This window comes from Ochotona curzoniae, unplaced genomic scaffold (assembly GCF_017591425.1).
Source record: "Ochotona curzoniae isolate NIBS_2020 unplaced genomic scaffold, NIBS_Ocur_1.0 contig_2321, whole genome shotgun sequence".
Lineage (NCBI taxonomy): Eukaryota > Metazoa > Chordata > Mammalia > Lagomorpha > Ochotonidae > Ochotona > Ochotona curzoniae.
In genome coordinates, this window is record NW_024465421.1 from 6,769,394 (window position 1) to 6,795,590 (window position 26,197).

The following is a 26,197-nucleotide window of genomic DNA, read 5'->3' on the forward strand; positions in this document are numbered from 1 at the left end:
TGGAGTGCGGGGGGTACTCCGCTCGGCAGGGTCCAAGAGGCAAGTTCAACACGCCATGGGCATTGGAACAGGGAAGAAGGCTGACCTTCGTTTCGCAGGGCAGCTGCTGGGGCCCCAACCACAGGAGGAAGCGTTCACTCCGCGGCTGCAGGAAACCGATTGCACGGCTGAGTCCCAGCCGGCCGGGACACGCACATCACCCCCAGGGATCTCCCTTGCCTCTCCTCCCGTCCTCTCTCAACAAAGTCCACCTCACCATCTACACCTGTCCACCTTACCGCCTGTACCCGTCCACATTCAAGAAGTACAGTCTATTTTAAGGATGTAGTTCATTGAAGAGCATCGTTAGAGAGAGGCAGACAGCCACACGGTCTGTGATGGGATGGGGCAGGAGCCAGAAACTCCATCCAGGACTCGAATGAGGATGGCAGAGGCCCTGGGATCTGAGCTATTTTCCCAGAAGCAGTATTAGCAAGGAGCTGGATTGGAAAGACAGTAGCTGGGACTTGACCCAACGCTCACAGGGGATACTGGTGTCATAGGTGGCAGCATAACCCAGTGGGTCACCATGGTGGCCCCAATGAGCAAATTGCAGTCTTTAATGAAGGACTCGAAACAGCAACCCACATAAACGAGGCTAGGGAAGAAACGAGGAGGCAGGACTCTAAAACAAAGGAGACAAGTGTGGGAAAACCTTCCAGGTCCCAGGAAGCATCATAAAGGCCTCAACTTCATCTGCAATGTCGCACCCGCAGACCTAAGCTTTAAAAAACAGGGGCGGGGGGGGGGGGTAGGGGACAAAATGAAGAAACACCAGAGTGAGCACTATGACAAAAAATGGTAAATAAAGCCCTCAAACACAAAACAACAGCCTGATGACTGTCATCGTGCCATGGGTAAATACCTGTCCCTGTGGTCAGCACTGTGGCTCAGTAGCTTAAGCCTCTCAGTGCAGTGCAGGCATTCCATATGGATGCCGGTTCATGTCCCAGCTGCTCTACTTCCCGTTCAGCTCCCTATGAGCCTGGGAATACATGACTTCAGTGCTTGAGTCATGCACTTCAATGAAGCTTCCGGCCCCTCGTGTTGGACCAGCTCAGCCATTGTGGCCATTTGGGAGTGAACCAACGGGTACAAAATTGATCTCTCTCTCTCAACTCTGCCTTTCAAATAAAAATAAAACAAAACAACCACCTGTCCCTCCAATCCCTCCTGGATCCCCAGCACTTTGGCCCTATGGAGAAAGAGGGGGTGTGCGCATGAGCCCGACTCCTATACCAAGCCCCCTCCCTGAGCCACAAACAGAAGTCAGAGACTGCAGCAGGTGCGGGTTCACTGGAGGACCAGGGGGTTTGCAGCAGAGAAGAGCTGGAGGCCTCCCTGGGACAAGTGACACTCCCAGGCCAAGTGTCTTCAGTCAGTTAGGATGCCTGAGTGCATGAAGTCCATGGTCGAGGGCCCCCAGGGGACAAGGGCCTGCCTGCTGTGTTATCTGATGGTAGAAGGCAGGAGGGCAGGAGTGGGGAGGGCCGGGAACCCACTCGGGCCTGCACTAACAGACTCCCACAGGGACGCCTCTGTCCACACACAAGGGCAGATTGGCCCGCTGCACTGGGAGCTCCATTTCCAACCTACAGACTTTAGGGGACACATTTAGACCACAGCAAAGGGACAAGGGCTCCCCCACATGACAGAGAGACTCACTTCAACAGGAAGTAAGATGCCAACGTGTTAGGGGAGATTACAAGCAAAAGGGAAGGGGGGTGAACTGATGATAAGGAGTCAGCACTGTGACGGTGGCTGTGAAGGCCTGGGGATGCGTAGGTGTGTGAATACTAATAGCTGGCAGACATGTGCCTGAGAATTGGGTTGGGGGAGCCCACACTGCAGCTAGAATACATCTTGCCTGCCCCAAAACCATTGCTGACATATAATCCCCACTGTGGGATCTTACGAGGCCAGGCCCTCAGGATGGATGCCAGGGACAGTTCCTGCTTTGGGGTTGCTGTACATAGACTCAGGGCTCTGCCAGCAAGAAGGCCATCCCCAGGGGAGTGTGTGACATGGGAAGCCAAGCCACCACTTGGGATACCAACCTCCCATAACCAGAGTGCTGATTCAAGTCCTGGCTGCTCAGCTTCTGATCCAGCTCCCTGCTAATGTGCCTGGGGGGCAGCAGGTGAAACTCAAGTGCTGGAGGTTCTGTTACACTACAAGGAGAGTCGAAGAAGCTCCTGGCTCTTGGCCCAGTCCTGGCTTGTTGTAGCCACTTTGGTGACTAAGCCATCTTTTTCCCCCAGCATTGAGGAAGGCCTCCATTTTACAGAGGAAAGACCAGGCTTACCCTGTTGAAGGACAGAGGCCTTCTCCCACTGTGGCTGTGGGCCCCTCTGCTCCCAGGCCTGGCTTTCTTTGTGTCTCCTGAAGACAGTCCCCTGCCTCCACCTCCACGTACTAATCCTATACTACCCCTAAAATCACTGTCTTCCCCACCACACTGCCACGCTTGCAGCCAGCCTGGCATGGTAAACAAATTTAGCCATCATGACTTCTGGTTTTAACCTGGCAGACTGCGTTCTCTATGCCCCCTTTAGGAACAGGACCACAAGGGCAGGAGAGAGTGAGCAGGTGCACAGCCCCTAGACCTCAGAGGCTGAGAAGCTGCAGCCAAGCTGCAGCTGCCTTTCCAGTGACAGGAAGTGCTGTCTCTGTCCCATGTCAGGAAGACAGCCTCAGGAAGTGGGGTGGCAGATGGGGAAGACATGACAATCAGATGTGCCCCCAATGGTGACAGAGGACAAGGGTTCTTTGTCCCCAAGTCCTTATCCCAGAAGGCAGAAGGCAAAACTAACAGCTTCTGCTAGTGACCTGGGAAAAGCAGCAGAGGACGGTCCAAGTGCTTGGGCACCTGTCAGCCATGTGGGTGACACAGAAGCAGCTCCTGGCTCCTGACTCCAGCCTGGCTCACTCCAGCCATTGTGGCCCTTTGGGAAGTGAACCAGTGGATGAAAGGTATCTCTCCCTCTATAATTCTGACTCAAATCAAGAAATCTTTGGATAGAAAGAAAAAAAAGAGGATAAACTAGAAATTCAGATCAAAGTTTGAAATTTTCTTGCAGAAAATAACAGCAAAAGAGATGCAGGAAAGGAAAGGAAATTGCCAATCAGACCACAACGGGCAGTGCCTGAGTCTCCAGAGACTTGGCAGGCAGGATGGGATGCCTTGCCCAGGTGCAGGAAGGGAGAGCCTCTCCCAGGTGTAGGTTCAGTGACGCCCAGAGTATTAGCGTGCAGGGAGCAGTCAGTGGGACTCGCAGGACGTCCCTGACAAGGGGTGCCCCTGACTCCAGCTCAGGGAGGTGCTCCCCACCCAGGATCCGGGTGTCAGAAAGCCACTAGAAACGATGGAAAATGAGATCGTACCCAAGCACAAAGCCTGGAGCACCTGTCAGCAGACAGGAGCACCAAGGGAGTATAGGAGGAGGCCCCAAGATGACGAAAAGCAAAGACCGTGGCAGGTGAGCCAGCAACAGGGCCAGGACAGGAGAGTGACCATGATGGACCCCACCTGACTGATGAGAACCCCTCACCAGAAGGAGTTTAGAGAAACATTGAAGAATGCACACAGAATGCTACAATTTACATCATTCGCACACACTGGATGTTTGAAAATCAACTGAGCCAAGAAAAAGAAACATGACTGTGCTGAGAAGACAGGGAGCCAGGTTCAAGGCCAGTCAGCTCATCTGGCCTCACCTGGCCCATCCAAGAGCCCACGCGGAGCACATGGCCACACAGATGGCTCTACGGGCAGCAACAGGAATGGGGAGAAAAGGGTCAAGGGCTGGTTCTTTTCTAATGCTTTTTTAGAAAACAAAGTGTTTCTTAATGAAAATATTCTGAAAGAAAATGTGGAAAACAATGACGACTTTTAGGCAACCTTTACTTAAAATGAAACACGCTGGACAAGTCAGACATGCAACTTCCCTGTTTTGGTTCCTTGAATAAGTCTCAGCCATCAGGCTGGCGAAGCACGAACTCAGCCCCATGATGGTCTCTCCCAAGCCTCTCCCATCGCGGCCCACCTTCCACAGCCCCAACATCGGCTGCAGGAGGCACAGCCCAGAAGTCCAGGCATACCCAGGCACACGAGGCCGGGCACCTGCATTACAGGGACCCAATGAATCCGTGCTGACGTGACCTCTTTTGTCCTTGTCACCCAAGAATTTTTTTTAGCAATGAACTTGCTGCCTCTGCTTCTGAAATCCTCCTGGAGCCAGAGTGTCTACTCACTTCATCGTTCTCTCCGAATTTGTCAAAGAAAAAAAAGGCAGGTCCACGCAGGCCTGCCTGATGTGAAAATTCCACATGTGCAGTTCAGGCAACAGCACCACTCCATTTTCAACCACCCCATCCGGGCCTCTCGGCCACTCTCCCATGCCCTGTGCCACTTCCCTTCAGCAAAGGATGGGACTGGCTGTACAACAGTCAAACCTGCTGCCAAGCAAGAAGGCCTCCCTGGAAACAGTTTTCAGGGTCAAGGCCAAGAAGCAGAGCTCAGAGCCCAGTGGGTGCTCTCCATAGTTCACGACTGGTACCTGCACTCTCTGCTGACAGCAGCACCAGGGAACGCGAACCCAGCCCGGCAGGCAGTGGCAGTGCCCTGCCCAGGCCTCAGGGGCACACAGGCTAGCCCTCTATTTGCTGTGCATTTAAGAGACACCCTAGAAATGGCTGTTCTCCTTAGAGTTAAGTACACTCCGTAAATGGAGCCTGGCTCTGCCCTAACATGATCAATTCTGAACCTAATTTCGTCCCCACAGAGGCCTCGCAGCAGGCTGAGAAAACAGGAAGAGAATTCTGATCATTATTACTCCTAATCAACTTCAAACATCAGTATCCGTCGTCTGCAACTTCTCTCACCATGCGGATCTGGAAGGACTTCCGCTTTGAAAATGCCTCCTGTCTCCTCTCGGTGGCCCCCCAGCACAAAAGCCACAAAGGTGCCACGTGGCTCAAGATTCACATTCACCATCAGCCCACAGAACATTCCACGTGGAAGCTACTCACGTCAGGAAGCTGGCACCTTCTACAAATCAAGCAGATACACTTTTGGTTATTTATTTGAGTTACAGAGAGAGGGGAGACGAAGAGATCTTCCATCCACTGGTCACTCCCCAGATGACCACAACAGCCAAGGCTAAACCAGATCATAAGCCAGGAACCAGGAGCTGCTTCTGGTCTTTCATATGGTAGGTGCAGGGGTCCAAGCGCTCAGGCCATTCTCCACTGCTTTCCCAAGAACATTAACAAGAAGCTGATCAGAAGTGGAGCAGCCAGGATTTGAACTGGCACCTATAACAGGATGCTGGTATGGCATGTGCTGGCTCTATCCACGGCACTGGATCCCTGAGCAGAAACTTTTTTAATCACAGAAGGAAGGGGGTGGGGGCAGCAGAAATTGAGGAAAAACATAAAGTAAATACAAAGAGTAAACAATGCTACATCGATACTGTGGAATCTGGGCCAACTGGGCCTCAGCCATGACACACAGAGGTCCCAGGCTAGGCCCGCACTGTCCTTCCAGTCTAGGACAGTCCACATGGGAACTGCCAATAGCTAAAGATTCTTGGGCAGTACAGCAGTGCCCTGGATTGAATCCCATGCAATCTGCTGCAGAGTAAGCAGTTTTATTTATTTTTTGTAAACATTTACTCATTTTTATTGGAAAGGCAGATTTACAGAGTGTAGGAGAATCAGAGAGCTCCTACTTCCAACTCCCCAAATGGCCACAACAACTGGAGCTGAGCTGATCTGAAGCCAGGAGTCAGGAGCTGCTTCTGGGTCTCCCACACAGATGCAAGGTCCTAAAGGCCTTGGGCCATCCTTCATTGCTTTCCCAGGTCACAAGCAGGGAGCTGGATGGGAAGTGAAGCAGCTGGGATACAAACTGGCATCCATATAGGTTCCCAGTGCTTGAAAGGGGACTATTGGTCAATTGAGCCATTGTGATATACCCCCCTTTTTTTGAGTAGGCAGTTTTATTATCACCAATTTACAGAAACGGGGAAGGTGCCCAAAGTCACATGGCTAACTAAGCAGCAGAGATCCTAAATCCAGTGGGGAGCGTGGCGCCCGTGGATGTCAGGGTGCCCTCATCACAGCCAGGACCACTTGGCAGGGTTGAGAGCTGGCCGAGAGCCACCTGGGAAACCCCGTGCTCCTCAGCACCACAAGCAGCCACAGCCAAGCAAAGGACGGCACATAGCCAGAGACTTGGGAAAGTGGGGGTTCCCCACAAGTTCAATTTCCAAAAAGAGGTCTGTCCTTGGACTTGGCCCTGATGTTCAACCTCACACACAACATTCTGCGCAGGAGTGACTGGTCCTGTGTCCTCGGCATAAGCCTGCAACCAACCAACACTGATGATGAACGCTGAAGGCTTTTTTTTACCTTCGCCACCTGCCCTGCACCCCCACCACGCGTCCACAGCAAACAGGCCCCGCCACATGGTGCATGGCACAGCAGCCAACTCTGCCCCAGGGCTGCTGCGAGCACCTCCCTGGCCTAATTCCAACTTGCTGTTTTGAAGTGTTAGCACCGTGAAAGGCAGACAGTCAACACCATCACAGGAGTGTGTAAGGCAAGAGCTGGGACTAAATTATATACGACCCGCCATGCCTGTTAAAAGGGTCCAAACCAGTGCACGTTCATCTTCAGGCTGACTCAGGAGGGCTGGGCTGGGCTGGGGCCTAAGATGCTACAGTAGTAGTCTGTGCCAGCTCCTTCGGGATGCCACATGGTTAGATCCTGGGTCACTCCCAGTGTCCGGGTCTGGATCAGACCAGAATTGCTTCCCAGAAAGAAAACATGCACCACCTACATCATGGTGGCCATCCTACAGCCAACGAGGGCCTATCTAGTTTGACCCTTCCATTCCCTTCTCACCTTGACCCCTGCATCACAGGCACTCAGTCAAAAATCTGGCTACTCACACAGTATTTCAGGTGCATTTGACAATATAATTGACCCCTAACAACTCATTCCCCAGTTCCAACAATTATCAATTCATGGCCAGTGCAGACTGCAGCTCTTAAGCTCAAACATGAGGCCACAGGCAGGCATCTGGCCCAGAGGGCAAGCTGCCAATGAGGACACCCATATTCTTTATCAGTTCACCTTGGTCCCAGTCCTGGCTACACTCTAGGTCCCAGCTTCCTGCTAACATGCACTCTGGGGAGACCACAGATGACAGCTGGAGCACTGGTATCTCAGCCCCCAGTGTGGGCCTGGTCCATCCCCAGCCAGTGTGGCCATTTAGGGGCAGTGGACCAGTAGATGTTCTTCATGTCCTTTGACTTGGCCCTGATATTCTCCCTGTCAAACAATGTTTTCAAGAATGAAATTAAAATTAAGAGCTATGGAGAACAGAAGTACAAGGGCCAAGGTTCATATAGGAGGAATCCTGGGACGAAGGAAAAGGCGAGTGGGAGAAACTATTTGAATAAATGTATGCGAATTCCTTAATTTTTAAAACACACATCAATGAAAAGATCCATCACACAGCAAACAAGAGGGTGGGGGAGGGGCAGATGCATTGAAATACATCAGGAGAACAGTCCAGAACAGAGAGGGATAAAAAGAACACTAGAACTAGCAGCAAGAAACCAGATACTGCCATCGCGACTCCCACTGCAAGTAGAAGGAGACAATCATTTCAGAGCCGAAGAAAAAAAAAGAAATGTCGTATGGAGCTAAACGGTTGGAGGAAGGGTCTCCTCTGGGTCTCGGGATCTGTACTACAGGAAGATCTCTTAACGTCACCATCGCCACCAACACTCGTGATGAACTCAGCGTCCAGACCAATAGGAGCGGGGCGGTGATCAGGCATGGGTCAAAAAACACCATGGGCACACACAGGCCCACTCATGGGCATGCACACACACACACACACACAACTTGGGGACCCCCAGCCCTGCTGGGTCCAAGCACCAGTGCCTCTCCTGAAGGCTTCCAGAGCTGACTGGTGGCCCCCTGGCCTCGCTGGAGTTTGATTCAGTCCCAAGGTTTGCAGACTGACCTGTCCACAGACTGCTCTGCTGGCTGGTACTGACCCAGTTCCACAAACTGTGACTGGTTTACTAAGCTTTAGAAACTGAAAGGAATCTTCAGGTACTGAAACAAACATCTGGAAGGAAAAAAAAAAAATGAGTCTTAAGAAGTTCCAGACAGGTCAGATGCTGTGGCACTCACAGGAAGCCTCTGCTTAAGAGGTCCACATCCAGGATCAGAGGGCCTGGGTCAGGACCTAGCCCCCTGTGGCAGTGCTGACCCAGCTTCCGGCTGCCTGGGAGGCAGCAGATGACGGCCCATGCACACACAGCAGACCTGGAGCAAGGCCAGACATGGTTGCTGTGGGCATTTGGGGAATGAACCAGAGGCTGGTATATCTGAATCTCTCCAATTCTCTCTTTGCCTTTAGGGTAGATAAAAATAATCTTTCCAAACTAATTTCAAGAATAATACAGATTCTGATTTCCAAATGCATAAAGTAGGCTGAACAATTTTAAAAATACAGCAGAAAAAAAAAAAACCCAAAAAGGTATGATAAGGAAATTCATAAAAAAAAAAAAAAAAAAAAGCAAAGGCCGTGCATTGTGGTGCAGTAGGTTAAGCTTGCCACAGAAGCTTCCCCGCTTCTCCAGCTCAGCCTCCTGCAACTGCAGCCCCTGGGAGGCAGGTGACAGCTCAGGCCATTGGATCGCTGCCACCAAACAGAAGACCTGGACAGAATTCTGGCTCTAGTCTCTGGCCTGGCCTGGCTCTGTTTGGCACTGGAGGGGAAAAAAAAAGTGCTGATAGGAATTTGAGTACTCTCTCAAGTATTCTCTGCCACAAAAATAAGTTTAAAAAAAAAAAAAGACTTAAGCTGGGTTTAGAGGAGACTCTGCATCGCATGTCAGCAAGAGACACATGTGCACGGAAAAAAAAACTGGAGATAATGAAACAGAAAAAGCTGCATCAGAGAAACAGAAACCAAAAGCTAAGGCTGGGGGAGGGGGAGGCCCCTGAGAGAATTCACAGCTAAACCCAGCAGAATTTAAGGTGGAAAACATCACAACAGAGAAGACCTCTCCCTAATAAACCACGAAAGGAAACAGTGAGTCAGCCTGGAAAGCTCCCGATCACTTACGTATCTAACATTACAGCCCTAACGTAACAGAATGTAGCAATTGTCAGACATAGGAAGGAAATTACCAAAGGCTTAAATGCGTCAAGTAGCTCCAATGGACCTGCGGGACCAATTGTGTCAATAGACTGTGTAAACATACTGTATATGTGTACAAAGTTTTTCCTACTCAAAAGCACATTTTTTTTTCTGAGCACATATGGAACATTCATCAAAATCAGGCATGTGCAATACACCAAAAGGCCTCAAATATTCCAAAAAAATGAGGACCATGTGGACCATGTTCTCTGCCCATATGTCATAAAAATAGACACCAATCACATTTTTAAAGCCGCTGAAGGAAAAGAGAAAGAATCTTAAGGAAAAAAAAAAAAGCTATTAAATAATCCTCGGGTGAAGGAGGAAATTACAAAGGAAATTGTAAAATGAGTAAAAATGAAAGCATTACACATCAAAATGTGTAGAACACAGCTCAAGTAATACTTAGAGGAAATGCTACGGCTTTGAATACATTTCTCAGAAAATAAGAATTCAAGTAAAAAGGGTTGATTATTTAAAAAAAAAAAAGTTAGGAAAAGAATGAATTCCAGCAGAAAAGGAGTAGAATAAAGGCAAGAAATCTGCTTTATGAATGAAAAACAAAGCCAGAAAGACTACTGAGGATCTCGAGGCATTCATCAAAGATTCATCAGATCAACAAACCCAATGGGAAGGCATCGGGAAGTGAGCAGTGGCAAAGTCAGAAATGCAGAGAGCAGAAGGAGAGAAAATAGCTCCGGCTGAAGACAGACACAGGCCCCACCACCAATCACAAGGACCAGCAACTTTAAAACCCAGGAGCTGGCATACTAGGAAACCCCGCCAGCCTACTCGCAAAGTGGGTGAACTGTGCAGGCCTCTCCCATGTCGGGGTCCGGGAGGACAACCTCCTTCAGGGCCCAGAACCCTCTGGAACCCACTTTCTGAGACAAGGACAACCCCAATTCCAACCCAACGAAGCTAAGAAAATAGTCCAATCTTATCCAACAGCAGCCTTATAAACTTGAAATCTGACCATGGCTTGTTTTAAACACAAGAGGAAGAAAAGTTGATCCTACACAGTCACGGATGATTCCACATCAGCTTTGCCCATCAACAAAATGTACCCTGATTATGGATTAAGGCATAAGAAGTACAGGGACGTAAAAAGACTTTAAGGAAAAATATCTGGTAAAGATCAACAACTATTTACAATTAAAAAAAAAAAAAAAAACTATCTTCCCTAAAAGCCAGGAAAGGCGGAAGCAAAGCAGGCGGTTCCTCCACCTGGTGGGAGCTTTGACCAGGAACCTCCTCCAGGCACAGTTACTCCCGGTGACAGAAGAGAGGCATGGCCACTCCCACCCCCACTGCGCAGGCCAAGCTGCAAACCAAGCTACCCCAGAGCAAGGACTGGAAGGAAAGGAACAAATGAAACCGTCTTTTTTTCTTTTTTTTTTTTTTTTTGGTATGTGACATTATCTCTGGAGACAAGGTAGCAGAATCAAGTTACCCAGCAAAAAATAGGAAGTCAGTTTGCCAGTTTCAAAATCAATCAACAACAACAACAACAAAAACCAGCCTTCTCCTCTACCCCACACTAATTAGAAACAAAAATATTTTAAACAAAGACACGGTTCACAAGAGCTACACAAACTGTAGAGAACCAGGGATTAAATAAAGAATGCACATGATCTTTCCGGAGAAAGGGGGCCAAAGTCGACTGGGAAAAAATACACACACACACACACACACACACACACACACACACACACACACACACATTTAAGGATGGGAGGGCTTAGGCACCAATCCGTCTCAAAAGAACTCGTATGTTTAGTAGAAAGCCAATAAAAATTCCAGCAGGATTCAGTGGGGAAACACTGGACAGAAATGGGCAAGCAAGAGTCCTGCAGCTCATGGAGCTGTGATCCTACAAAAAGTAAGAGCAGGAGAACCAATGCATCCGATCAAGAATGAAGACACGCCGGAAGGCCAGCGTCTGAAGCCAGGAGGCGCCAGTGCAGAAAGAAACTAACAGGGCAGGGGAACGGAAGGTGCCAGCACTGTAGGTCGGGGTAGGGGTGAGGCCATGGAGAGGGGGTGGTGGATAGGACCGATACCCATGCCAGCCTCCTCCAAAGGTCTCAAGGGGGAAAAGACAAGGCCACCTGAGCTACAGAAACAGGTGCGTACGGGTGACCTTGAGTGGGGAGGTCTCTCCAATAAGACCAAAGCAACATTGGGCATGTCAAACCAACAGCTCTGACCGCCTGCAGCTTAAGTGTTCCTATGTACCAATGGCGGAGGCAGGTCAATAAACAAACAGATGTGAGGGGGGCGGGGAGGAGGACACAAAACAATATACATCCACAAAGCCTGACAGCAGTGAAAGCCATTAAAAAATACTTGCAAAAAAAAAAAAAAAGAAAAAAGAAAAAGAAAAAAGGGATACTTTGAGGTGGAGACAAAGTGAACCACCAGGCAACTTATGAAAGGAAATGTCTCAAAGTTAACAAGTACCAAGTGGGACTCATCAGAACAATCAACCCACCCTGCACCTCAAGAAGCACAACGCAACGCTGAAGTGTACCCTCAAAAGCCACTGGAATGGCCAAAACAACATCTCTACCTGGGCCTGGTGCAGTAGCATAGTGGCTAGAGTCCTCACCTTGCATGTACCAGGATCTCATATGGGCGCCGGTTCTAATTCTGACTACTCCACTTCCCATCCAGCTCCCTGCCTGTGGCCTGGGAAAGCAGTTGAGGACAGCCCAAAGCCTTGGGACCCTGCACCAGCATAGGAGACCCAGAAGAAATCCCTGGCTCCTGACTTCAGATCAGTTCAGCTCCAGCTGTTGCAGCCACTTGAGTGAACAAATGTACAGACGATCTTCCTCTCTGTATCTTCTTCATAAATCTGCCTTTCTAATAAAAATAAATAAATAAAAACTTCACAATAAAAAAAAAATCTCTACCCAGGGCTGATGAGGCTGCTGTGAGCAAGACAGTCATGTGGGGCAGGCAAAATAACCTCCCCCTGTACATGCAAACCAGCTCCCAGACACCCAACAGACAAGGTCAAGGTGGATCGCCAGGAGCGATGCTGATGCTGGGTGTGAGACACCAGGTAGGACTGGACTCAGCAAGATGCCCACGTGAGCTGGCCTAGCGGAGTGGCCTGAACTGTGTCTCCTTTATCCAAAAACTGCTCTGCTGGAAGCACCAGACACCAAGCGGATGGCTACGGGGCAGATTCTTGGGGATGAGGCTTAGAGGGGGTCATCATGGTAGATCCTCCTCCTGAGAAAAGACACCGTTACAGTGGTTCCCCCTCCCTCTTCCTCCCCCCTCACTCTGTCCGCCATGCAGGGACACACTGCAAAGGCAGCTAAGACCCAGAAACCAAATCAGCCCGTTCCCAGACCTGTAGGGCAAGCCCCCGTCTGCGGCATTCCATCAGAGCAGCACAAACAGACCAACACAGCGGAATTTCTAGCCTGGACTCCAGAGCCAACCTACAGCCTGAAGTTCAACAGCCCTTGTACCACACCCCAGCGCCGGCCCTCACTCCAGCTCCCTGCCAACGGGCACCCTAGGGCAGCTCAGAGGAATCTCAGCTTACAGGACCCCTGCCACCCACATGGAAAGCCCAGATGGAATTCCTGGCTCCTGGCTCGTGGCTCCCCACTCCTGGCTCCCACCTCAGCCCAGCCCTGGCTGATGCACGTGGAACTCTTGTCAATCGGCCAGTTTCAAATAATTTCAAAAAATAAAAATTGGGGACCGGCACAATGACTCAATTGGCTAATCCTCCACCTTCAAGCACTGGGCTACCACATAGGTGCCTCTTCATGTCCCAGCTGCTCCAATTTCCACCCAGCTCCCTGCTTGTGGCCTGGGAAAGCAGCAGAGAATGGTTCAAAGTCTTGAGACCTGCACCCACGTGGGAAATATGAAGGGAAAGAAAGATTTACAGCCCCAGGCCACGCTTGGGACACCAATGTACTCACAGGCTGCACACTTGACACACACAAAGACCCAGCTAACTTCACGAAAGGAGGAGGGGGCGGGGCAGAAGGAGAAAAATAAAACGGGCCAGGGTGTCTTCGACCTGAGACGTGGTTAGCGTAATCCACAGAGTGAGGCACAGGCATCCCCCGCATCCCCCTTACCCACACGCACTGGAGGGCAGGCAGGAAGCAGGATGTGGTTTATCTTGCCCACAGCACCGAAGTGGGAATGGAGTTTAAGCTCTCACACGGCGCGTCAGGATCTCTGCACCTGGCTAGGTGCTCTGTGATGTGACTTGATGTGGGTCCCCAAGGAGGGAGAGAACCCCCAGAGCGGGTCCTGGCACAGCTGGGGAAGGCTGGGCGTCCTGCTGGGGCATGGGCAGGCCCTCCCAATTCACACCAGCTTCTAATTACACTCATCTGGCTACCAGCCATTCTAACAGCTTACTATGTGAGGGGAACATCTGGCTCAACCAAAGGGGTTCGGCTCACTGTTAGAGTTCACACTCTCTCCGTTCCTGGATCTGCCTTTCAGGGCTGGTGATATGCCAAAGCCACCAGGAGCAGTTCCTCAGAAGGTGGGTCTTCATGGTGACATTCCCGAATGCTGTTTCTGTCCCCAAGGAAACCAAGAACCCAACTGGAGGAAGGAAGTTTGACTGGCTCGTGTCACAGGAACTAGGGCAGCAAGTATAGTCAAGCCACCTGGTGTCAGGGGCCCTCCCCATCATGTCGGGACAGTTCACGGGGGTCTGGACATCCTCTTCCCGCAGGGACACATCCAGGGGCGCACTGTGGCAGCTCATCCCAGCTCCTCTCCTCCCACCAGAGCAGAACTGCCTGGCGCGACAGTGCCACCAACCATTCCCGCAGCGACCCACTGCACCTGCACTGCCCTCCCTGGCTGGGGATTCCTTCAGATGAACTTCAAGCTTCACCCCCACCTCCCAGATTCCCTGCTGGTGCGCCGGGAAGGTGGGGAGGGGAGGTCCACAGCAGGAGCCTCAAGGGAAATCAGCAAAGGGGTCAGCAAAGACCAGGGCATGGTAAAAATCAAACCCCTGGCCTGGATTTGACCAACAAGCATTCAAGGGAAGGCAAGCAGAAGTTTCATGTCAGAGGCCAGAAGAGAACTGTTGCAAAACCTGACATCTACTGTTACTTTGCAGGACCCTCCTGAGTCCTCCATTCACACAGGACAGCCACAGGACAGTCCCACATCACACATCCTTCACAAGCCCCAAGACCTGAAAATGCCCCAGCTGCATGCCAGCTGCAGAAAGGAGTGCGTCTATCTCCAACAGGCTGGGTGGCAGAAACCCCTTGCTCTGGAAAAGGATTCCAAGGGAGAGATTCCATCTTTGAAATCTCCAAAGTGGGCAAATCCAGAGAAAGAGGAGATTCCTGGCTCCCCAGGGCTGAGGTTGGTGGGAGGACACAGAGCACGACTGCTCATGGGCAAGGAGTTCCTTACTGCTGATGTCCTCAGCTGGACAATGCCCATGGTCACACACCATGGGATACGCTACACACCAGGGCACCAAGGACTTTAGCAATGCCAATCCTATTACATGAACTTTACCTTTAAGAAAAGTAATCAGGGAGCAGAGACTCTGTAAAGGAGCTATGTTCAACACACACATTTTGTGTTTTTTTTTTTTTCCAAGAGCACTCAGCATCATCTTGGCACTTCCCCAACCAAGAATATATTTCTAAAAGTAGTTCTGAATCCAAATGTTCTCAAGTCCTACTGTCCGCTTTAAAAAGGAAGGAAAGAAAGTAAAAGGAAGAAGGGGAGGGAAGAAAGAAAGTAAGGATAAAGCAAGGAAGGAAAGAGAAAGAAAGGAAAAGGAAGGAAAGAAGGAAGGAAGGAGGGAGAGAAGGAGGGAGGGAAGGAAGGAAGGAAGGAAGGAAGAAAAGCTGAGCCAGGCATATGAAGGAACAGTTAAACACAAAGCTTAGGACAATCCCAAGGGCAGGACAGGGGAGGGGGTACCTGGATTCCAGCCCCAGCTCCACCCAGGACTCCAGCTTCCTACCAACATACACACATCCCAGGAGGCAGCAGACAATACCTGGGTCCCGGCTACCCGTGCATGAGTTCCTAAGGGAGCCCTGGCTATTGCCAGGATTTGGATAGACAGCGGATGGGCATTTTTTTTTCTTTTTCCATTTAGCTTTCAAATAGATAACTAAAATTATAAATAAGTAGGTTTTTTTTCTTCTTTTTTTTTTAATGTGTAAGACACATGAGCATCATAATGGCCCAACCCAAGTATTCGTATCCAGGAAGTCTCCACAGCCAGTGCAGTTAACGGCTAAGTAAACAGAGGATGCGCTCGATGATACTGCATTGAAAATACATCTCCAGCTGCCCCAGGAAGAACAGTCTTGCAAAGGTGCCCTAAACTTTCAAATAACAAGAGGCATCTTTCAGAAACAAGATACTGGGCAGCAAATGTCAGGTCCACACCCAGTTCTCCCCTCTCAGTACCCTGTCTTTCTGACCCCTGAACCCTGCACACTCCACTAGGAACACAGGAAGCCACAAAAGGCCTAAGTTCTGGGCCTCCCCCAACTATTAAATGTCCTGCCTTAGACCAGTCCAAGGCCTCTCATGCTACATCACCAGGCTCACCCCAGCCCAAAACACCACTTCCTGGTGAAGGCAGGGACACAGGGCACCTGGGCAGGCCACCAGGCAGCCAGGCAACTTGTCTGACGGGAAGTGGCTGTCCCTATACCTGGCAGGCGCGGGCCCCCCACCTTGCACGAACCTGACGTGCCACCAGGTATCACTATAATTAGTCACTGTAAGTGAAGCCGAATGCAATTAATTACATAATTTTGAAGTGTTCAAGTTTAATTCCATTAGAATTACATCACGAAACCGGGGAATTACAAAGGATTACCGACAAAAAGCAAATAGGGGTGAACAGAGAAACTCCAACGAGGCCGACTCTCCCCGATGTCTGAGTCACAACCAAGGCTCATGCTCCGGCTCCATCACCCCACCTGCTTGAATAAACCCGGGGGGCAGGGGATGGGAAGTCCCAGTCAGGTGGATGTCTACATGGGGAACACCTCTGCTGGCACGGTCGGCAGGGGGGGGGGGGGGGCGACGGCTTCCTGGGCACTCAGTGTCATCAGGTCATTGAAGACTGACCCCTCTGGCTGCTGTTTGCCCAGCCGCAGAAATCTTGGACCACACAGCTGGCCTGCTGGAATGCCAATTCCCCTTGCCACCTCTGCGCAGGGGGGGGGGTGGTAAATCGCCATCTATGTGTCAGAAATGCCAAGGCCCAGGGGGCACTCACTACACTTGGCACATTCATGCATGGCCCTGGCCCCTCCCAGAGTGCACAGTGGCCACACTCTTGGCCTTCTGGCAAAGCTGAGCCCTGGGCTGATCCTCTCCAGCTCACAGAAATGGGCACTCCTGTGCACCCAGGGCACTGCCTCCCTACCCTGCCCCCACAACCACCAGACTCCAGGCTTCTCTCTGGAGCTAGATGGTGGCGTCCATTTCTCCAAGTCTTCCCAACCCCTCACAGCCTGTTTCCTTGGGGGTCCTCTAAGCCCAGCAAGTAGAGAACTTTTTCTTTCTGGCACTCCCAGGAGCATGGACAAAATCCTGGCGTCCCTCAGGCACCATGGAGATACACAGAAATAAACCAATGAAACTGCCACCAGCTTCACTCAACTGGACTGCACCGGTACCAAGGAAGGTCAGCACCCTTCTTTGTACATCATTCTTTTTCAACTTACAATTTCAGAAGAGCAGAAGATGCATTGTCACCTAAAACTTCACCTGAACCCAGAGGCACCTCACAGCTCAGGTTTCCAACAAGAACCCCTGAGCGAAATAAGCTAGCATCTCAGGGGCGGCAGGGCCACCAGGCTATGTCTCCCAGGACATGGGAGTCCCACACCACTGTGAGGTCAGATCCCTGTTGAGCGCACACCCAGTGCCACTGTCTTGTGTGGCTGGCCTCAGGATCGTGAGCGCTGGGTGCTGTCCTGCCACTGCGAGGACTCTTCGGGGAGGGGAGGCCTGGAAAGTGGGAACTTGGCACTGCCCACTAGCATCACCTAACAAGGACACGAGTGCTGCCTGATGGATTCATCCGCCCTGTGCCAGCACGTACGCTACAGCTGCTGGGCAGGGGCAGTGCAGAGCTCCCCTCAAGGACCCCAGACCCCATAAACTGGCCTCTTGTCCTAACTCTTCCTTCAGACAGGTTCTAGGTGCAAGCAGGGTGTTGGAGGGAGGGTGGGGTGGAGTATCACCACCCCCGCCCCCCCCATGAGATGGTTTGCAGGTGGCAGTGTACCTTGGTCAAGCCATGGTCAGAGAGAGGCCACAGTCACGGGATGCTTGTCCTTGGACTGGAATCTGAAGTCTCAGCTGGGTCAGTCTCCAGCCAGGCAGTGCACACTGACCTGCCACCCACCCCACCCTGTGCCTCACTGACTCCAGTTCCCCGCAGCAGCCTGGATGGGGGTCCCCCCGCCCGAGTCTATCTGTACAGGGGGCTCACCTGCACACACTCCCAGGCACAGCCACCACCTGCCTGTGCAACAGCGTCTAGAACGCAAGAGCCATCAGGGCCCCCAGATCAAATTTTTGGTACTAAGTTGCTATCTCGTCACCAATGGATGTCAAACCAGTTCCAAGAAGCAGAAGCCAGACTTTCGAGCGTTCCCTTCTCTTCCCCATTAAGGGAACGTCAGTGAAGCCTTCATCTTCAGCCCACAGCACCACAAACCACGCCAAGCTCCCAGGCTCCAGCCCAAACCTCCAGGGTTTCGACTCCTGCAGACTTCCGCCCCACTGCCACCTCTTCCCTGGGGGCTCAAGCCCTGGGATTTCCGCTGGTCTCCCCAAATCTATACATTCCCCAAGTGAGCACACACTCTACCCCTGCCTGGGGTGATTCCTCTCCCTCCTCCCAGTTCCTAAAGAGCCCGGGTCCCACCACCAGCCCCCCATCAGGGACATCTGTGCTCTCCCAGCACCCCCTCTGGCAACCCTCGCTTCCCCAAATCTGTGCAAAGGCTTGTGCCGCCAGACGATGACATCACTGCTACAAAAAAAAAAAAAAAAAGAAGAAAAGAAAAAATATCCCAGGTACTTTCTTGGACTAAATGAAGAAGCAGCAAGAGCATGCGGGTGGTGGCAAAGGCCACTGCCCTGCAGCCGGTTTGGCCCGAAGCAGGACGCACCTGTGCGCAGACACGCGCCAGACCCGCGACAGCCCGGGGGGTGCAGACGTGACACCCGCCTCCAGCGCCGACTCCCAAACCTGCACACCTTGTGCCTCCGGCTCGCTCCGGTGTTTTTGCTGGGTCCCTTTAGGAAGGGTGTCTCCTCCCCTTCAGGCTGGGAGCCCAGTCCAAGAGTTAATCTCAGCCAAAGAATTGCTCTGCCGTTTCTAGTTTGTTAAATGTGGAGGTACCCCCCCACCCCATGCCCCAGTGTTTTATGTGCCACATGTACAGTTAGCCATATTTTAACCAGTGTACCTGATACTTCACAAAGACAGGCCAGGAAAAAAATGGAAATAGAAAAAGAAGTGCAAATCCAGGCAGTGCACCACCTACCAGGAATTCCACAGTCACAGCCATCCTAACACAGCCAGCCCACTGTGTGGGGCCATGTGTGGGACCAAGCACTGTGGCAGAGTGGGCAAAACCTCCGCATAAGGAGCCAGAATTCCATATGAGCACCAATTCAAACGCTGGCTGCTTTCCTTCTGATCCAGTTCCCTGCTAATGCATCTAAAAAGCAGTAAAAGATGGCCCAAGTGCTTGGGCCCCTGCACCCATGTAGAAAAGTCAAGTCGATTTCTGATCCATGGCTTTAGACCGACCCAGCTCTGGCCATTGCAGCCATTTGGGGAGAGAACCAGCAAATAGAAGATCCTCCTATCTCTCCCTCTCTAACCCTGCCTTTTCAATTACATATATAAATCTTTAAAAAGAAAATAGAAAACGACAAGACCTTTAAAAACAAACAAGAATTAAGTTTGCATTCTTGAAGGAATTAGCTGAACAAGTCCTGAAACAGAACACAGCAGATGCACCTCCAGGAGCAGCCCCACGGCTCCCAGGCATCAGCTACTTTCTAGGTGCAGGGAGTCAAGGTGGGCTCTGCCCATCCCCCAGACAAGGCCAAACAGCAGGTGCATAGCAGCATTCAGTGGGGATCTACATGATGAAGACAACAAGATGCTATGGTGGGCACTACTGGGGGTGCCAAGCCGGGAGTCAGAGTCTCAGACACACTGCCCCACCCCCAAACAGAAAGCTCCCTCTCCCGTCCCATAACATTCTGGGCGAGGTGAGGGCCCTGGTCGCTCCTCCCCAGGTGATGCCCACATGCTCCCTGCGGCCTCCCTGGGCCTCAGGCACACAGCTCCATCACACTCTTATCCTAGCCAGCCTCCTTCTGCTCACAGTTGGCTGCCCCCAGTCCTCCAGGAGAAGTCACTGCTGTCCTACCTTCCAGAGTGGTAGGGGGCGGGGGGGGGAGCACAGAGAATCGGGGAGGGAGACGGAACTCACGATGCCAGAGCGGCCCGTGCTGGGTGCTTGGGTGGGAAGAGCCGAGTTTTGGGAACTGCCTCAGGCCTAAGGAATGCCATCACTGGCCTGTGCCAAAGCGGGCCGCGGTGGGTATTTCTGGGGAGGTAAGGCAGGATGAACTCAATGGTCTGAGAGATTCATCCGGCAGCCCTACTTAGGATGGACAGCAACCTCTTTGGAGTGGACAGTTCAGAATCAAATAAAGGTGAGGTGCTCAGCTCGCATGCATTAGCAAACTCCTAGCTCCCACATGTAGTCAGCAGCCCTCTACAACACAGACACACACAAACGACTTCATCAAAGCATTGGCTCATCTTAGGGCGACAGCATAATTACATACCAACATAGAGCCCTGTAAAACAGCTGCAAACCACTTCTAACTCCTGCCATCACTCCCATCCAACCACCGCTGTCCACATCCTGCCTCTCCCCACTCCCGTCAGTGCTGACAGACTGTACTACTAAAGGCTGGGCACCGGAAATAGGGGGACTGGGCACCCCCACCAGGACAGCCAGTTCCTGGGGACCCAGCTCTGTGAGGCGTCATCGATCCTCAGACAGGGAGGGCCCAGGCCTGTAGTGGGTCCTGGGCAAATGGCAGAGGTGCCCTGCAGTAGCCTGGGCTTCCCGTCTGGCTCTGGGCTCCTATACACACATGCCTACAGTGTAGAAACAGGACTCCAAGCTTGAACTTGGCTCCTACTTGGCTGGGCAGTGTGATTGTGGCACCTGTTACTGTGTATCGGGAGCAGGATGATATGCGGCTGAAATGAATTCCAAGCAGACCCCTACATCTATACTGGTTTAAACAGCCCTGTGTTCCTTGTGCTGTTTTCCAAAGCAGTACAACTGAGGAGCACCTGCCCCAGGGGATGAGGCAGGGAACAGGGAGCCCACCATGCTGCCCTGAGCTTCCGTGTTGGGGACCAGCAGCTTCTTCCCTCCCAAGTGTGCCATCCCTCTGCCGTTGTCGTCATCCACGCTCTCCACAAGCGCAGAGGAGGAAAACACAAAACAGAAATCATTCACTGAACATGGAACTGCAATGGGTTCAAGTTCTGGGTCAACAACTACCGCAGAGAAAAACAAAAAAATAAAGAACATGTTGCACCATTACCTGCCACACCTTTTCAGGGATGATGCAAAAAATGGCCGCGGCAGCAACAGAACGGTCCCATTTCCAAGAGGCAAGAGGCAGAACAAAGTCTGCCAGACCTTATTCCAAAAAAAAAAGATTAAATATACAATTCCCTCCAGTAAGAATTTTATTTTTAATTTTCATTTACATAGTATCTTTCTTCCCAGAATCTCAAAATAATGGAGAGCTCCACAAATACTCCACAAATACCACAGTTGTCGAAGCCAGGAGACAGGAGGCTTAGCAGGGCAAGAAATGAAGGTCGGGGGAGATACTGAGGGCCTCCCCACAACCAGCAGGTGCTTCCCTGGCCCAGAGGTGGCTCTGTCCTGGCCTTTCCGCATAGAAGCCTGACTCCCCAGCCCGGCCCTGCCATGGCCCTTTCCCAGCCATAGGCTTCACTCCCTGGGGCCTGCTCTTGAAGCCCTTCCCCAGCACACAGGATGAGGGTTTTTACCTTTGGCTTTGGCTTTGGCTGTCAAGATTTTGCCAAACTAATTTTATTGAAGCGGCAACTTCTCCCCTGATAATAGGAGGGAGGATGGTAATAAACTCAAGAGCCTTGCTGGTGTAAAACAACAACAGCGACAAAGATACTGAACATGAGTTTCCTGGTTACACTATGGAAGAGTCACAACCTGTTCAGAAAGCCAGGATCTGAGGAAGGCTTTGGTTTTTAAGGAGGAAGGAAAAGGCAAGCCAACTTAATTGTGTATTTGTCCCATACACTGGGAATGGATGCACAGCTGGGGGAGAGGGGGCGCCAAGAACCAAGCGCCTCACATTTAGCAAAATGTTCAACACCCAAATAAATTTTTAATGAAAGCAAGAATGGCATTCTGTTTCTCACAATTTTGTAATAGCTGCTTAAGAAAGAGCTGATTTGTCAATTTGCTTTTCCTTTAACCAAACCTCAAACACCTAACAACAATGCATTTAAAGAAAAAACATTTTTAATCTTAATTGCATTGACTTACCAAATAAACACAGTTAAACATAAAAAGATGTCTGCTGTGCATGCGCACACACGCCCTTGGGAAGATACACCCAAGGTGAGGTAAGAAACGAACCAGCAACCCACCCGCCTCTAGCAATTTCCGCCAGCATCAACTTGCGGACACCAACGGACCAGCTGGAGTCCCCGGCCCGAGCGTTGGTTGCTGGAAGTTGCTGGAGCGTTGGTCCTGCTCAAGGCCCGACTGCTCCCACAGGCGCCTGTGTTTTCCCAAGCTGCAGGCCACTTGGCTGGCATGCCAAGCTCATTTTTGCAAACCAAGGCAGAACCTAGGCACGTTCACTCCCCAGGGAATCCCCCACCCAAGACTCCCATTCCCTCATCCTTCTGCTCTCCAGCCCGGCTGGGCCCTTCTTCCGCAGGGGAAGACCCCTGGGTGAGGGAACGGGGGATTCCAACCAATTTAGGGCACTGCCCACAACTTTCCAGACACCTCGCACATCAGCCTTCCTCTAAATCCATAAATTCTGCCGACTGCCCTGGGCATCCTACAATAAGGAGTCGTCCCTGGATTTAAAAAAAAAAAAAAAAGCTGGGCATCTTTAATTTTGTGCACTAACATCATCTCATTGGAATTTCATTACAGCAGGAATTAGCATCGTTTCTAACACAGCACTCTTTGCTTTAGAAAAGAAAAGGTTGTTGACTGGGTTTGCAGCAAACGAGCTCTCTTTCCAAAGGAGCTGTTTTTCCTTTTCTGCTTCTCAGCTGCGCCCTACGACACGGACTGGGTAGCGCAGACACATCTCACAGGTGGCTGGCACAGTGGTCAAGCTGCGCCGTGCAATACCAGGATCCCATGTCACAGTGCCCTGCCCCTGTTACCGTCCCAGCTTCCTACTTCTGCTCAGCCCTTGGAGACGGCCACATGCTTTGTGTCCATCACCCCTGTGGGAGTCCAGATGGGATTAGCGGACTCCAGCCTCGGCATGAGCCATGCCTGGCTGCTGCAGGCATTTGGGAGTGAACCTGCAAATGGAAGGGCTCAGTTTGCCTTTATGTCTCTGTCCCTGTACTAAATTTAAAAAATCAAAAACAGGGCCTGGCGTGGTAGCCTAGTGGCCAAAATCTTCGCCTTGCAAGCGCAGGGATCCCGTGTGGGGGTTGCTCCACTTCCCATCTAGCTCCCTGCCTGTGGCCTGGCAAAGCAGTAGAGAATGGCCCAAAGCCTTGGAACCCCGCACCATTGTGGAAGACCCAAAAGACTCCTGGCTCCTGGTTTTGGATCGGCTCAGCTCTGGCCGTTGCAACCACTTGGGAAATAATTCAGAGAACAAAGATCTTCCTCTCTGTCTCTCCTTCCCTCTATAAATCTGACTAAATAAATAAAAAATAAGTAGAACTTAAAAAACAAATTCAACAACAAAAATCCCTCAGTCACAATCAGGCACTTGGAAGCTGCCTAGGGGTTGGTACAAAGGAGGCTGTTATCACAGCCCACCCACCCCAGACCAGTCGCTCCCTGCAGGGGCACCTGCTGGCCTGCCAAAGACTCACTCACCTCCCTCGATGCTCTGGAACAGAGCTGAGGGGCACGACTTGAAGCGCCCAGGACCCCAAAGCTTAGCTATACCCTTCAGTAAGATCCCACACCTACCACAAACCAAAACAGGTTTCTGCAGTGAGGCCGAAAAACCAGAGCTGTACATCGGCCTTCAGGAATGTTGTTCAAACACCAGAATGACTCAAAAAAAAATCACGCATCTCACCGAGATGTCCACACAGAGGTATCTGCTGCTATTGAAGTTGGTGCTTATCTTGTGAAATGTGGAAATGTTTGAGAAACTAATTTCTCTCTGGATTCCAAACCAGGATCGCAATCATCATGAAACGTACCAACACGCTCAACTTGATAAACGTTCTATGAGCTCAGAAGTCACAAATGAATGCTTGGCCATAGGAAGCGGCACCTGGACACACAAGGTCAATCTCTGGTCTGACGGGAGCCTTCCTGCCTGGTTCTCGTTTCACGCCACAGCCTACCCGCACATACGGCAGCTCTCTCTGCACCCAGGCTTTTGTAGGCACTCACTTCCCAAACGCCCAGCATGACTGGCACGACCAGGTACACAGTAGACAGTAGTGGGGCTCCAAGAGAGGTCTCAGGGACCCTCTGCCAAGGCGACGGCTCACCACAAGTTACAAAGTGTCCCCCTAGTGCTCCCGCTGTAAGAAGGCTCAACACAGGATTCCAGGAATTCCACCTGTTTCCAATTAGATACCAGAATTGCTTGAGTGTTTAAACTATGTTCACTTGCTACTTATACAAAACAATTCTTCCAGGGTTCTTTTTTTTTTTTTTAACATTTCAAATATGTTAAAATAAGATTAAGGATCTGGCTTAAACAATCAGAGGTAGGAAAATTTCAGTTGAAACTAAAACTATCTCTTGGGCAGTGATAACGCGGAGCTTCAGACAAAACAGAAGGTCCAGAAAGATGCAGTGTTTGTCGTTGACAACAACTAATTAAAAAAAAAAATCAGATTTTTCAGAGGAAAAGCAGGACTTTGGAAAAAGATCCTACACAACTTGTAATTCCCACAAAGCGAGACAATTCTGCACAGCGGAATGACCCGGTGGCTTCTTTCAAGTCGGTCAGATACAGCTCCTCGTCGCTGTGTGTGTGTGACGCTGACCTTGGGCTAAACCTGGGAGCGACATCACCCGGCAGTGCTGGGAAGAAGGTAGCCTTGCTATTTTCCTCCAATCTTTCGGCCTTTTCTCCCCAACACATTGGCCCTTCCTTCACTGTTCCAGGGACGTTTCCTTGGGCTTTACCAAATGAGCTCACCAAGCTCTAATTCTAGTCTCACCAGCCTTGTTTTCTAAGATGAGAAAACTTAAGGACAGCCTCGGGGGCAGTTTTGCTGGCTCTACTGACAGCAGGGTCCCTGTGGCAAATGACAGAGAAAAAAAAAAAAACAACCAAAAACTACAAGTGCAGGCAGCACCTCAGAAAACGGGGCCTCAGAATTGTACATGGGACATGACGGTACAGTCGCCGAGGGTCTGGGCCTCAGCGTTCACAAGGTTGTCTGGGTGGATCAGAGCCACGGCAGGAATTCCCACAGGGACTGGGCTCTGAATCCTTTTCCCAGCTTTCTCCCACTAGCCTAATGAGCGACAAACGAGATGGATGAAATTGGGGACGCAGGCCACTGGGTCTCAGTGCGGCCAGCTGTGTCTGCAGCTGTTGCCCTGAATGTACAGTTGCCACAACATAGTTCTACACAGGCAAAAACATCGAGAGAGCCAGTGACCTTGTCCCACCATCCATCTCGAAGACACCGAGACAAAAAAACAAAAAAGCAGAGGCACTGTAATCTGCTTACTCAGTATTTTGTACCACGTGGGATATTTTCATTAAAATAACAATGGACAACCACTAAAACACACACTTCCCAAATTGGAGAAAAACAAAGTAGCTAGAATAAGGACTTTCAGCAAAGCTGAGATTTTTCTTTTTTTCCTGATTCTAAAATCTACTTTTGTGGGGGCTCTTTCAAGGGCAAAGTGATGTCTTCCACCACCATAACACTCCGGTATGTGAAAGGTTCAGACCGGCCACCACGCATGGACAGGCCCCATCCCCAACAGTCCAAAGTCTCAGCAACATGTCACGGACAAACACAAGCCTTGTTTTCCATGCATGTATGGAAAAGATAAATTTCCACAGCAGTGTTCTTATTTAATGGGGTGGAGGGAAGCCTGGCTTTTTCTTTTCTTTTTCTTTTTTTTGTACACAAGCCTGCTGGGATGGGATAAAAACTTGTCCAACTCGTCTCAGCAACACCACGGGAGCTGCAACTTCCACAACGCACAGCGCGAAGAAAAAGGAAACGCAAAAAAAAAGGGCCCTGCAGGCTGGCAGCAAGCAGCCTCGCCTTGCAAACTTGAGGAGTGCGGGAACCCCAGGGTGCCGACCGGCCAGGGAAGGCGCTCACCTGCCAGTAGATGCAGCCTCTTCCCGCACAGGCAGCTCTGCGGGCAGCCCAGTACCAGTATACAAGAGCCTGAAAACTAATGAATTCTCATTCACACTGCATTCCCGCTGGCTCCCATGCTGTCTGTCCGGGGAGGAAACAGAGGAGGCACTCAACCAGACACCAGGCCCAAGGCCTCCGTGGGGGCCCTGGCTGGCCTTCAACTTGAACTCTGGCATTCCACGTTCAGCTCAAGTTTTCAAACATGCCGCGGAGCTCCCATCTAGGGCCGCACCAGCTCGAAAAAG

At 51.0% G+C, this 26,197-nt stretch overlaps 1 protein-coding gene across 11 annotated transcripts in view; it reads right to left on the minus strand.

Annotated features, from left to right (window-relative positions):
* The window catches only part of CUX1 (cut like homeobox 1), a 290,730-nt gene that overhangs the window by 261,712 nt on the left and 2,821 nt on the right, over positions 1-26,197 (minus strand). The gene's annotated exons all lie outside the window — the stretch shown is intronic.